This window comes from Rhinopithecus roxellana, chromosome 8, assembly GCF_007565055.1.
Source record: "Rhinopithecus roxellana isolate Shanxi Qingling chromosome 8, ASM756505v1, whole genome shotgun sequence".
NCBI lineage: Eukaryota > Metazoa > Chordata > Mammalia > Primates > Cercopithecidae > Rhinopithecus > Rhinopithecus roxellana.
In genome coordinates, this window is record NC_044556.1 from 143,245,768 (window position 1) to 143,257,791 (window position 12,024).

Sequence of the window (12,024 nt, forward strand, 5' to 3'; positions counted from 1 at the left end):
AATTAAAGTAAATTGCAAAATAAGTCTTTGTTTGTTTTTAAAGATTTTGTTACAGCTTCTTCGTTTTGATCATGCTTCTCAAAGCAGTTGTTAGTTCCACAGCTTGGGGTGAGAAGGGTCCAGATAAAATCTTATTAACACTGGTATGATAGGTCTGCAGCACATTACACTGTGTTCCAATAATATATGATATCTGCATTCATTAAGAATCTCTTGCTAAAAAATCATATATATTTATTTTTTTTAATGAGGAAAAGGCAGCTAGAGGCTGGAACAGTGTTTCTCAATGTGTGGTTTGAGGTTCACTTGCATAAGATTATTTGAGGAACTTGGTAAAAAGGCAGATTCCTAAACTCTTTCCCAGACCCATTGTATCCAAATCCTTAGGGTGGAGCCTGAGAATCCTGGTTTTTATCAATTTTTAAAAAAAAAAATAAATTGCATGCTCAAGGCTGAAAAAAACAAATCAAAATAATTTCTCATTTGTCCTTTGATTCAAAAACTCATGCTGGGCCGTTGGCCCTGACCTTGACTTATTGCTTGTAGTACAGTCACACTGTCATCAGTAAACAGAAAAACAAAAGAGCTAACAAGGTACCAGCTACTAAATAAAAAGATCTCATTTCCATGCTTTTCATATACCAGCATTTAACTTTTTTTTTCATCCTTGGGAGGTGTTGTTGCTAATAATCTTATAACAAGCAGTTATGATCATGATAATGAAACATCTGAATTATTTTATTATGATGAATCCAGTTCCTGTAATGAATAAGCATGCTGTAAAAGAAATGCTTGTATTGTATCCAGTTTCTATCAATAGACCACCAAATATCCGTATATAACAACATAAATGTATTCATATATTTCTAGATATTTAGATATGTCTAATATTACACAAATAGCTGAAATGTGTGGATTCTTACAAAAAAGGTCCACTTTTATTATTTATTTATTTGAATTTTTTTCTTTGTAGTGACAGTCTTGCTTTGTTGCGCAGGCTGGTCTCAAACTCCTGGGCTCAAGGGATCCTTCTGCCTTGGCCTCCCAAAGTGCTGGGATTACAAGTGTGAGCCACTGCACCCAGCTACTTTTCTTAATCATGTTTTTAAGTCCTCTTACTATCAAAAATTATATCCAGAAAATTTTTTGTTGTATACAATCTATTGTAGAACTGAGCTGTACAGATAATAAAATTAAATAGTTGTTTGCCTAAATTTGCTCTTATAAAAAAACTAAAATATTATTAAACAATTGGGAAATTATTATCTAAAAGGTTATTGTATTTATGTTGATTTTCTTTCCAAACAATTCTACCTTGGAACAACCTACAGAAGGGATCTTTGTTGATATAATGTATCCTAATGCTTCTTTGAATAGAAACTTTGTGAGAGCATAATTTTCTTTTAACTTAAGGACATTAAGCTTAAAATGATTCATGATACCCTTTGAAATAACTATATCAATCACACATTTAAGAATTTGCAATAAATGAGTCTGAGAAGATCAGAATTGGTGTTCTTTTCTTTTATTAAATTATGTAATTTTTTCCCACAAGCAGTTGTTGAGCACTTTCTCCATGATATATATGGCATGATGGAGGGGAGGAGATAGACAAAATTCCTGCACTTAGGTGGTTCACATTCTCAGTGGAGATGAAAGACAATACAGATGATGGTAGCTATTAGAAACTAGAGTAACATACAGAAACTGTGCCCATCATTTCTCAGCCTCTTGGCTAAGATCGAGTGTAAAAACTGTGCCCAGCTTTAATCATTAATTGTAATTAATTTCATAACATCTTTTGGAAATTAAGGTGTTACACCTTCCCAATAATATTTACATTTTAATCAACTTTGCAATGTCATTATTAACTTTTTTGTTATTAGAGAATGTGTTGAGCGGATGTGGTAGCTTACTCTTGTAATCCCACAGCACTTTGGGAGGCAAAGGCAGGAGGATTGCTTGAGCCCAGTTTTAGACTAGCCTGGGCAATGTACAAAAAATTTAAAAAGAAAAAGAAAAAACTAGCCAGGTGTGGTGGTGCATATCTGTAGTCCTAGCTACTCAGAAGGCTAAGGTGGGAAGATCACTTCAGTCTGGGAGCTTGAGGATGAAGTGAGCTTTGATTATGCCACTGCACTCCAGCCTGGGCAACAGAGTGAGACTTCGTCCCAAAAGACAAGGAAAAAAAAAAAAAAAAAGAGAGAGAGAGTGTCTTAATTTGTGTTATCTTAGAAACTTACCCTGAGACAAGATTAAAGTACACATTGTAATTTTGGAGATGATACGGTTTGGCTCTGTTTCCCCACCAAATCTCATGTTGAATTGCAATCCCCATTGTTGGAAGTGGGGCCCGGTGGGAGGTGATTGAATCATGGGGGTGGTTTCTAATGGTTTAGCTATATCCCTCTAGTGCTGTCTCAGGATAGAGTTCTCATGAGATCTGGTTATTTGAAAGTGTGTAGCATCTCCCTCTTCGCTTTCTCTCTGTCTCTCCTGCTGGCCATGTGAAGATGTGCCTACTTCTCCTTCACCTTCTGCCATGATTGTAAGTTGCCCAAGGTCTCCCCAGAAGCAGAAATCTATACAGCCCACAGAACCATAAGCCAATTAAATTGCTTTTCTTTATAAACTACCTAGTCTCAGGTATGTCTTCATAGCAGTGGAGAACAAGCTAATACAGGAGGTAATACCAGAAATTGTAGAACAGTGGAAGAGTGAGGGGTAGAAAAGTGATAGCAAATAAAGCATGAATTATCAGACAATTCCCCACTGCGTGTAAATAGTGCATAATCCCTCTGAGGAACACTGGGCACCGGTAGATGACACACCTCAAAATAAAGCAGGAGCTGGGGTATTTATACACCAACTACCACCTACAAGCTGCTCCTGAAGAAACATTCATTCTCTGACACTTTCAGCCTACCACACATTTCACGAAGTTGACTCAGATGACCAGACAATGCCTCAGACAAAGAAATACAGGAGCTGACAGTTGCAAGTTGGGCCATTGTGCCCTGAAGTGAAGGACGAAAAATAAGCAGCAGCATTTGCTACAGAGAGTGAGCACAATTTGAAAGCAGTTCAAAAGAGATAATTGTTTCAGTCATTCATCATCTTCTTTCAGACTACCCTTATGTAACTTTTTGCATATAACCATCCTCATGTATTTTTTACAAACTTGAAGTCAAAATGTGTATACTATTTTATATTTTATGTGTCACATAATAATCTATCACCTATTTGTGTATTTTCACTTTGAAGATCACATAGTATTCTTTACAGATCTACTTAGTATTCATTTCTTTTGATGTTCATTGAATGCCCAGGCTCTTATTGAGAGCTGTGCATAGGTGCTGAGAATGGGTATAGAAATGAATTTGAAAATTTTGAAGAATTGATTGACCTATATACACATGTGCACCAAGTTCAATGCTAGAGATGTGCTCAGTTGAAAGAGATGAAAACTCAGAAGATGGTGGTTAACTGAAGGCCATGAGAGAAGGTCCCATATAGGGGGACAGATGGACAAATATGAAGCAGTGAGGACATGCCAAGCCAGAAGAACACCCTGTGTGAAGGACGGAGGTGTGATGGTTCATTATTGTTAGAGTATTACAAATAAGGAGCATAAATCATTCATTCATTTCACCATTCTCCTCATACGGGCTATTTTTTATTATTTTCCTCTCTCTGTTATTAGAGGTAATATCTCAGTGAGCACCACTGTGCTTCTAGCTTTTTATTATTTCTCTTAGATTATTTTTAAAATGTGAACTTCAGAAACTGGAATTACCTGGTCAAAGGAAAGGCTCCTTTGTCAGGATCTTATTTTATGTCTTAACTTTGCAGAACGAATAATGTGGGAATTTCAAGCACAGTGATCCAGCGGGCTAAAGGTAGCAACTCCAGTACAAGACAGAGCCTGCAGAGAATTTTCTTTCTTGCTTGCTCTTCTGCTTCAGCTCTTGGCCTTTCTGACAACTTTCTACAGTGAAGTTCAGCTGTAGGCTCACGTGCTTCCTGAGTCTATTTGGGCGAAAGGTAGTAAATGGAAGAGAACAGCAGAGTTAAGATGACAAATAAACTTAAATTATAATAGGGCTGCATTTTAAATTGCTTCTTTTTCAAAGAAGAAAGAATTTTGTATCATCTGAATTGAAATAGCAACCAAAAAGCAAGTTGTTGCCTTATATAAAAGAAAAAAAATAATAACTTTAAGACTACTTCAATGATTTATATTTTCGATTTCTGAAGAATTTTAATAAATATTTTTATAAAATGAATTTCATGGTTTCTCTCTACTCATCAAATCTTCAAATTAAAAGAAAAGTAACAAGAGAAAGAAAAAAGCCTTCTAAACACTTTTTCTATAGTTTTTACATAAATAATAGAAAACAGCATACAGCAAATTACTTTTAAAATTATATAAAAAGTCAGATAAAAATTTTGGTCAATATGTAGAGATGTATAATAATTTGAAACAATATTCACCAAAATCACAGTGTAAATCTGTTATTAAATTTCAACCAAGTCAAATGCTTAAAAAAATGCACTGTATTTATATATATATATACTTGTTTTGCTTCATTTTTTTTTTTTCAGAATTCAAGATGCAATGCTTGATTTGGTTTATTAGTCACATCAAAAAATGAAATTAAGTAAGTGATCCTGATTCACACAATTCCTAGCTCTTATACTCAGTAGTTTTGCTTATTTTCCTGTTTTCAACTTTTCTTGGTGAGTTACATACTGGAAGTAATTATTGCTTCAGATGAAATTGCTTCAGAGCATTTCCAAAATGACTTAGGTAATATTCCTCACTTCTTTGATTTAAAAAAAAATCATTGTTTTCAAGTGCGTATAAGAAAAATGTAACAGAAAATCTCTCCACATCAGTTTACCGAGTCTAGCATCCACCCAGGGTTGAAATTCAAATTGTCTTTTGGGTCATTCAGTCTCCACTCCAGCAAAATTATTTTTAAGAAGCCGTTGGAGATTTTACTCATCTCTTCCTTCCTTGCTTTGTTTAAACAAAAGTTTTGAGACAGAGAATCTCCGTACCCACGCCTGGCTCCTCAGAGCCACCCTGGCTGCAGCTTGTATCTTATGCATCTCAAATCCATCAAAATGACTCAGTATGTGGTCCTCATAATTGGTGTCACTATTGGATAATTAGTCTTTGCTCAGATATTAAACATTGGTAATGGCTCAGTGTAATCAAGCACCATATTAGAAAGAGTTGTGTATCTGGAATCAGAAAATAGTCTCATAATCTTACACCACCACTAGCCAAGTTATCCTGGCAAGTTATTTCAAGTCTTTCGGAACCTCCATTTTAACAGTGTAGCTCAACATTATTGAGCACCTATTACGAGACACTGATCTAGGTACTTGGGATACAAAAGTAATTGAAAATGCCCTGGTCAATGCACTTGAGTAGTTTATCAATATTAGATGAAACAGGAAAGTACTACAATATGATATGTAAAGATATTTTCTGCAGGGAGGGAATGAAAATACAATTGTCTTCCAGAGCTTTTGTTTCCAGAATATTAAGCTTTGGTAGCACCTCTCAGAAAAGTTCTCCTCTTACTGAAACTTGAAAGTCTTTTGACTTTTTCTCATTAAATCTTCTTTGCCCTAGTTTAAAGATATTGTATGAAGTAGTTAGAAAAAAAATGCACATTAAGCACCCTTTAGGGATTTTGCTGCTGGTTTAGGAAAGATTTGCAAGCCCTATATTAAGTCCCTGCTTCACTGGGTGTAGGTCAAAAGTAAGTGGATGAGAATATCTAACCTAAGTATTGAAAGCAAATGAGGAATCATCTGACCCCTCGCTTATTTACAGGTAAGGAAACGGAGGTTGGAGAGATCAAATGGCTCTCCCAAGCCACACAGCTAGTGAGTGGCTGAGTAGATGCAAAGCTGGATACTGACTTTTCCTCATTCTCTCATTCATTCCTTTAACGAACACTCACAGAGTATTCAATGCATACAAATTGTGCAAAACACTTCAGGGAATTTCTTCATGTATGAGACAGGCTCTCTGCTCTTCTCCTTCAATCTAATGCTGAATGTTAGCAGCACTTTATGTCAGAGATGAAGAGATAGTTGGAAGATTGTCTATCTGAAGAGATGAGTTGAACAAAATTAAAAAGTCTGGATTAACGTGAAGTACACAAGGTGACATGAGTCCTCAGGGTAATACAATTAATGAGCCATCACATATTGGTAGAATCTAATGAATATTCACACTCTAATCAAAATAGTAGCTCGGTTGAGTGAGGATAAGTGACCTGAACTGTGCCTTTGATCTTAATCTTAGGGAAAAAGAAGACAGAAAAGCAGCAGCAGAGAAACAGTTTTCTAAACAAAGGATTAAGGAGAAGGCTAAGATAGAAAATTTGCTGCTGTCAATTGACAAAAAATGGGGAGAGGCTTATTTTGTGGGTCCTATATTTCCTTGAGAGCTTCTTTGGAGGTTCTAGCAGGGGAGTGCAGTTACTTGTATACCCTTGACCAAAGACCAGTCCTCTATTGGAAATGGTCCTACCCTTTGACCAAGCATGCGGCTTCAGAAAGGATGCACATGGAGCAATGAGGGAGGAAGGGGAGACTCACCTAGGTAGCCAGAGCAGCCAAATCAACCCTGACAATCAATGACATGAAAGACTGCTGCAGCCAGATCGCCCTCACATGCAAAGTTGTCTATTTCCATGTGTCACCTTTACAGACCTTGACTGTAATGGAATTGTATTAGAATTCCAATTAAAATCAGCTCTCCTTTAGGGGAAAAAAAAGGTAGATGAGAAGAAAAAAAATAAGAATCTCTGTGAATACTTTATTATGTTGCAGATTGAACCATTCCTGGATGTGTTCCAGTAGATTCCACTGTCAAGTACAGCTAGTGGGAGGGTCAGTAATAACTCTCTTTTCAACACTAAGCAACTGGATTCCAACCAGAAATCCTAACTGCAAGATGTGTCTGTTGCTCCATGGATCTTTGACTATTTGAATCTCTTTAAGAACTTTCCCTCTGGTTGCAGGAGACAAAGAAGACATAATCACAGCTATCCATTTCAATACAAGACTGCCTGAGATGTTGTCATTTTCTTCAAATCCCAGAGATTGTCAATTTGTGAGTTGCTATTTCCTATCTTTTTCTACCTAAATCTTACTTTGAAACTAGGATTGGTCACTTCACGCTACATACTGCCCAATTTCTTTATTTTTAAAAAATTTTATCTTCGATTCTTTTGTTTTTATTTTCTTATTGTGTGCCTTCAAGCAGATATAGCCAGGACACACTGCATGATTTCATTATGATAAATGGTCACAACAAAAAGAACAAAGCACCCTGGGAAGAGTCTTGGTGAATACCAACCACTGTGTTGGTTTTCCATATACCATGTCAAGTGGCTGCAGAATTCCCACAGTGTGTTCAGAAGGCTTGAAGGCAAGTACTCTGGGTACTGAGACTCTCCAAGGCCCAGGACAATTTTGCTGCTGAAAACCCATAGTGGACCATGAGTTGCAGAGAATTCACGTGGCATTTTCCCAGCCCTTGAAATAGGTTGGTTGTTCTCCAGCTGTGATGTCCCCAAACAGCTCACGGTATTAAACCAGAGTTAAAGTCTGTTGCATACCATCTGTGACATGATAAAATAACCTAACGTAGAAGTAAGGGCCCTACGTGTGTTTTATCTTATGTGAATTCCTGCTTTTCCAGTCACTGCCAGGCAGGATATTAATATACCTGTCTTTTTTTCTAAGGAAACTTGTACCTGAAGGGAAGAAATACGCACAATTCAATTTCATATAAATATTCAGAGTTAATCCTTCCACAACGCAAATGGAAAGAGTGTGACAATATTAATCCCATTTCTAAAAAATTACCTTTGATGAATGCCTTTGAACAACTAGGGTTGTTTTGAGTCTCTTTGGGGAGAAGAAAACAAAAGTGTGCCTAGAATAAAGCACATCAGGCTTCTTAGCTGCAACAAAATCATCCACAGTTGTGGAATCTTTTGAGGTAGTTCAAGTCCAGGAACAGTTTTTCAGAAATGAGATGCAGGGTTTATAGTGTAGCCTATAAATTTCCAGTGCAGTTCTTGAAGATACACCAAATTCAGTGACTATCTTTGGGCACTAAATCATATACAAACAGGCAGTGGCATGATTTCCACCTTATCTTCATCCAGATCTCCAATGAAAACAAGAATTGCATGAGTGCATACTATTTATTTGTTTTTTGGGGGGGTTGGAAGATTTTTGCTATTTCGTTTTTTTATTTAAACTGGAGTTTGGGGAACCTCTTAGGAGTTCAGCTACCGGTCACGCTTTGGGCTGAAGCAAGCTGAACTGAGCCCTCTTTCCTAATATGTTTAGTTCCTCAGACTAGACACATTCTGTGCACAAACAAACCATGAGAAAAGGGCACTAGTGGTTGACCACAAAGCAGATTGGGCCAATTACCATAATGCAAGTTTACTAGGCAAAGACCACAGAGGTGACTGACTCCTGCTTCTGTATGTGGCCCTTTTCACTACTTTATGACAAGATAACTATAAGGAATTTAAGCTATTTTGGGGGCAGTCAGGCTAGTCTCACTGCCTTCTTCACTGTTCTAAACAATTCCAATGTGTGGGTGAGACAGGAGCTTTCCTAGTCACCCAGTCTACTATGGAGGTATTCCTGATAGTAAGTTTATTGTTTAATTCAACCTGGATCATGGAGGTAACATAATGCGGTGGAGTCAGGCAGTCTGAATTCAAATTCTGAACTCAACTCCTTACTCGCTGTGCAACTTTGATCAATATACTTGAAATTCTGAGAGATTTCTCTTTTTCATCTGCAGTTCAATTCTGTTAAATCCAGTGCATTTTGGATCAGTAAGTACTTATGAGATACAAAAACTATGCTGGACATAGGAAAATAAAAGCTACAGAATCTGTATGGTCCAGGCTTGATCAGCTGGGGAAGAGTCACAAAAGTCACATCAGGTGGCTGCAGAATTCCCATAGCATATTCAGAGGGCTCAAAAGCAAGCACTCTGGGTACTGGGACTCTCCAGGACCCAGGACGGTTTTGCTGCTGAAAATCCACAGCGGACCATGAGTTGCAGAGAATTCACATGGCATTTTCCCAGCCCTTGAGAGAGACCAGTTGCTCTCCAGCTGTGATGTCCCAGAACAGCCCACGGAACTAAACCAGACAGCCCAAGAGGAAACTTGCCAGGAGCTTCTGCCAAGTTTGGATAAACTCAGACCTGGACTCTCCTCTAGAAACCACAATGCATTTCTCTTTTGAGAAGAAGAAATTAGTAAGGGGGCCTAAGGACGAGCAAACTTGGCAAGGAAGCAAAGGGCATCCATAGGAGGATCTCCCCTTTGGATGTACAGAAAATCCTCCTCCCAGAGAGGAAAAAAGAAGCACATAATATTGACAGCAAAGAGTCCTGGGACTGATTTCTCTGCCACTGGCCACTATGGGAACCTAAGTCACTGTTTTTTTATTGGTCCAAAAGTAGGGTTAAACCAGATTGCTGTTCAGGTTCCCAAAAACCTCGACATACCCCAAACTATGCTATGCCCAGCTTCCATCAGCTCCCAGCAAATAATCATTCTAACACACGTTCCTTCCAAATGAACATTGAGCAGGTCCCATATGTAGACTTGCTGAAGAGAAGATCACTGACAGCAGAATCATCACCAAACCTGCCAGAAATGAACCCAGCTACGCTCTGACACAAGAAAAATCCAAAATTTTCTCCTCTGCTATGTTGTCTTGTTAAAACAGAACAAGAAATTCCATGGTCCAAATCTCTGGCAAGGGAAAAATGTCTTCCTTGAAATTAGGAGAGGAAATTCCTCTCCTCTTCCCAAGGCCTATCACAGGGACCTGTAGCTTGCTTGACTCGAGGAAGGGACCTGAAGACCTCTTGGGAAGTCTGTGAACCAAGTGCAGCACTATGGGGCAAGGTTGAATCCCAGAGGCAAGGAGAAAGATAAACAGGTAAGAGCCAGACAGTTACCTGGGTCCTAGCTTGGCCTCTGTGGGCTTTTGGACAAATTACTTTGATTCCCTAAGAGTTGGTTGATTCTCCCTCCCCACCTCACAGGATTATTGGGAGGGCAACTATGATAGTCATTAGGGCTCTTTATAAGTATTCTGGTAACTATTTTCCTTGCAGCCCTTTGGTTAAATTGTACTTTCCATCCCACCTTTCCCCAGCAAAAAATAAAGTATGGGCATGTGATTTGGTTTGCTCATGAAACGTGAAAAACAGCTTGTGTCACTGCTGAGCAGAAGTTTCAGAGGCTGTGAACAGTTCTTTGTGACTCGCCATGCTCTCTTTCTCTCTGTTTGGAGATTAGCAATGTTACAGATAGTGACTGTCACCCCTGGGTCCCAGAGCATACAGCTGACCTCTGGTGGTTATGTAGCATACCATTGTTGCTCTTGACCCCCAACATTGGGAATAATTGCAACAGCAGCATCATATAACCTATGCATTCTCAACAGGGGCAATATTGCCCCCCAAAAGAACAAAAATCTGTTCTTGAGTTGTGAAAAAATATATAATGGTCTATGGCTCTCCAAAAGACCATAGTACATAAACCAATGTAAGGTATATTTGTGGTATTAAAATGTCATGGAGGGGAAGGGGGAGTTGGCATGGATTTAGAGAGAGAAAAAAAAAAAAGCCTGGAAAGACTCCTTAAGGATGCAATAATGAAAAAAAAGAAAGATTGAGAAGCATTTAAGCCTGTCCTTGCTTATAGAGTAGCATATAGATAAAGGACCTAGCATAGAGTAAGTTATTTCAGTTTGCCTAAAAGAGATTCAGAGAGAGTCACTATATTATATACAGTACATTTTATTTCTTTCTCCTGTTTATTATCTTTCTCCCCAGCTCATGAAGGTAGGGAGTTTTTCTATCTTGTTAGTTGCTGAATCCCTCGTGTTTAGGACAGCACTAGCACATAGCAGGTGCTCATTAAAACATTTGTTGAAGGAATAAATAAATCATTAAGACAGAAATGACCCCAGTTCTCACTAAACTTCCAAGCATAATGAGGTGTCAGTCACATGCTGATGCAGACAGAGCAGGCCACTGCTGGAGCGCATGGGAGAAGGAACTAACCCAGATCTGGGAAGGCTCCTGGGAGGAAACGATATTTAAAGTATGACCTAAGAAATGGAGAAGTTAGACAAACAAAAAGCAAAAATCAAGGGTTGGTGTAAAGTGAATTAAGTAAGAAGAAAAAAAAAATATTTCAGACCAAAGGAATAGTACAAAGATTGCAAACCGGCAGCTATTGAGTTGGAGTTGGATTTCACCAACAGAGATGTTTTATTTGGCCAGAGTTGACTCATGTTTAAAAATCAAAATTTACATTAAGAACATGTAATTCCAGCTTGTCTTTAAATACTTGAAAGATTTGGGGAAAAAAATGGCTACATGTGAATAACACTCCAGCTTTCAGTTACATACGGCCTCTAAGGGAGGAGACCACCTCTCATATTGTCTTATGCCCAATTTCTGCCTTCAAAGAAAGAAGAAGTAAAAACGAAAAGGCAGAAATGAAATCTACAAGCAGACAGCCCGGCGTCACACCCTGGGCCTGGTAGTTAAAGATCTACCCCTGACCTAACTGGTTATGTTATCTATAGATTCCAGACATTGTATGGAGAAGCACTGTAAAAATTCCTGTCCTTTTCTGTTCCGTTCTATGCGTTCCGGTGCACGCAATCCCCAGTCACGTACCCACCGCTTCCTCAATTGTTTAGGACCCTCTCACGCGGACTCCCTTAAAGTTGTGAGCCCTTAAATGGACAGGAATTGCTCACTCGGGGAGCTCGGCTCTTGAAACGGGAGTCTTGCCCATGCTTCCAAATAAACTCCTTCCTTTAACTCAGTGTCTGAGGGGTTTTGTCTGTGGCTCTTCCTGCTATACCTCCATTATGGACCTTGAGACTGAAAGACATTGCTTTTTATAACTGTATATATTCCGTTAT

The 12,024-nt window shown here is 38.4% G+C and overlaps 1 long non-coding RNA gene across 1 annotated transcript in view; it reads right to left on the bottom strand.

Annotated features, from left to right (window-relative positions):
* Positions 1-2,027: 2,027 nt before the first annotated feature.
* LOC115899208 overlaps positions 2,028-12,024 on the bottom strand; it is an 81,831-nt gene continuing 71,834 nt past the window's right edge. Inside the window, exons 4-5 of the long non-coding RNA XR_004058918.1 lie at positions 3,797-4,029; positions 2,028-2,164 (exon numbers count right to left, since the gene is read on the bottom strand). This is a non-coding gene — a long non-coding RNA (uncharacterized LOC115899208). The remainder of the gene's footprint in view (positions 2,165-3,796; positions 4,030-12,024) is intronic.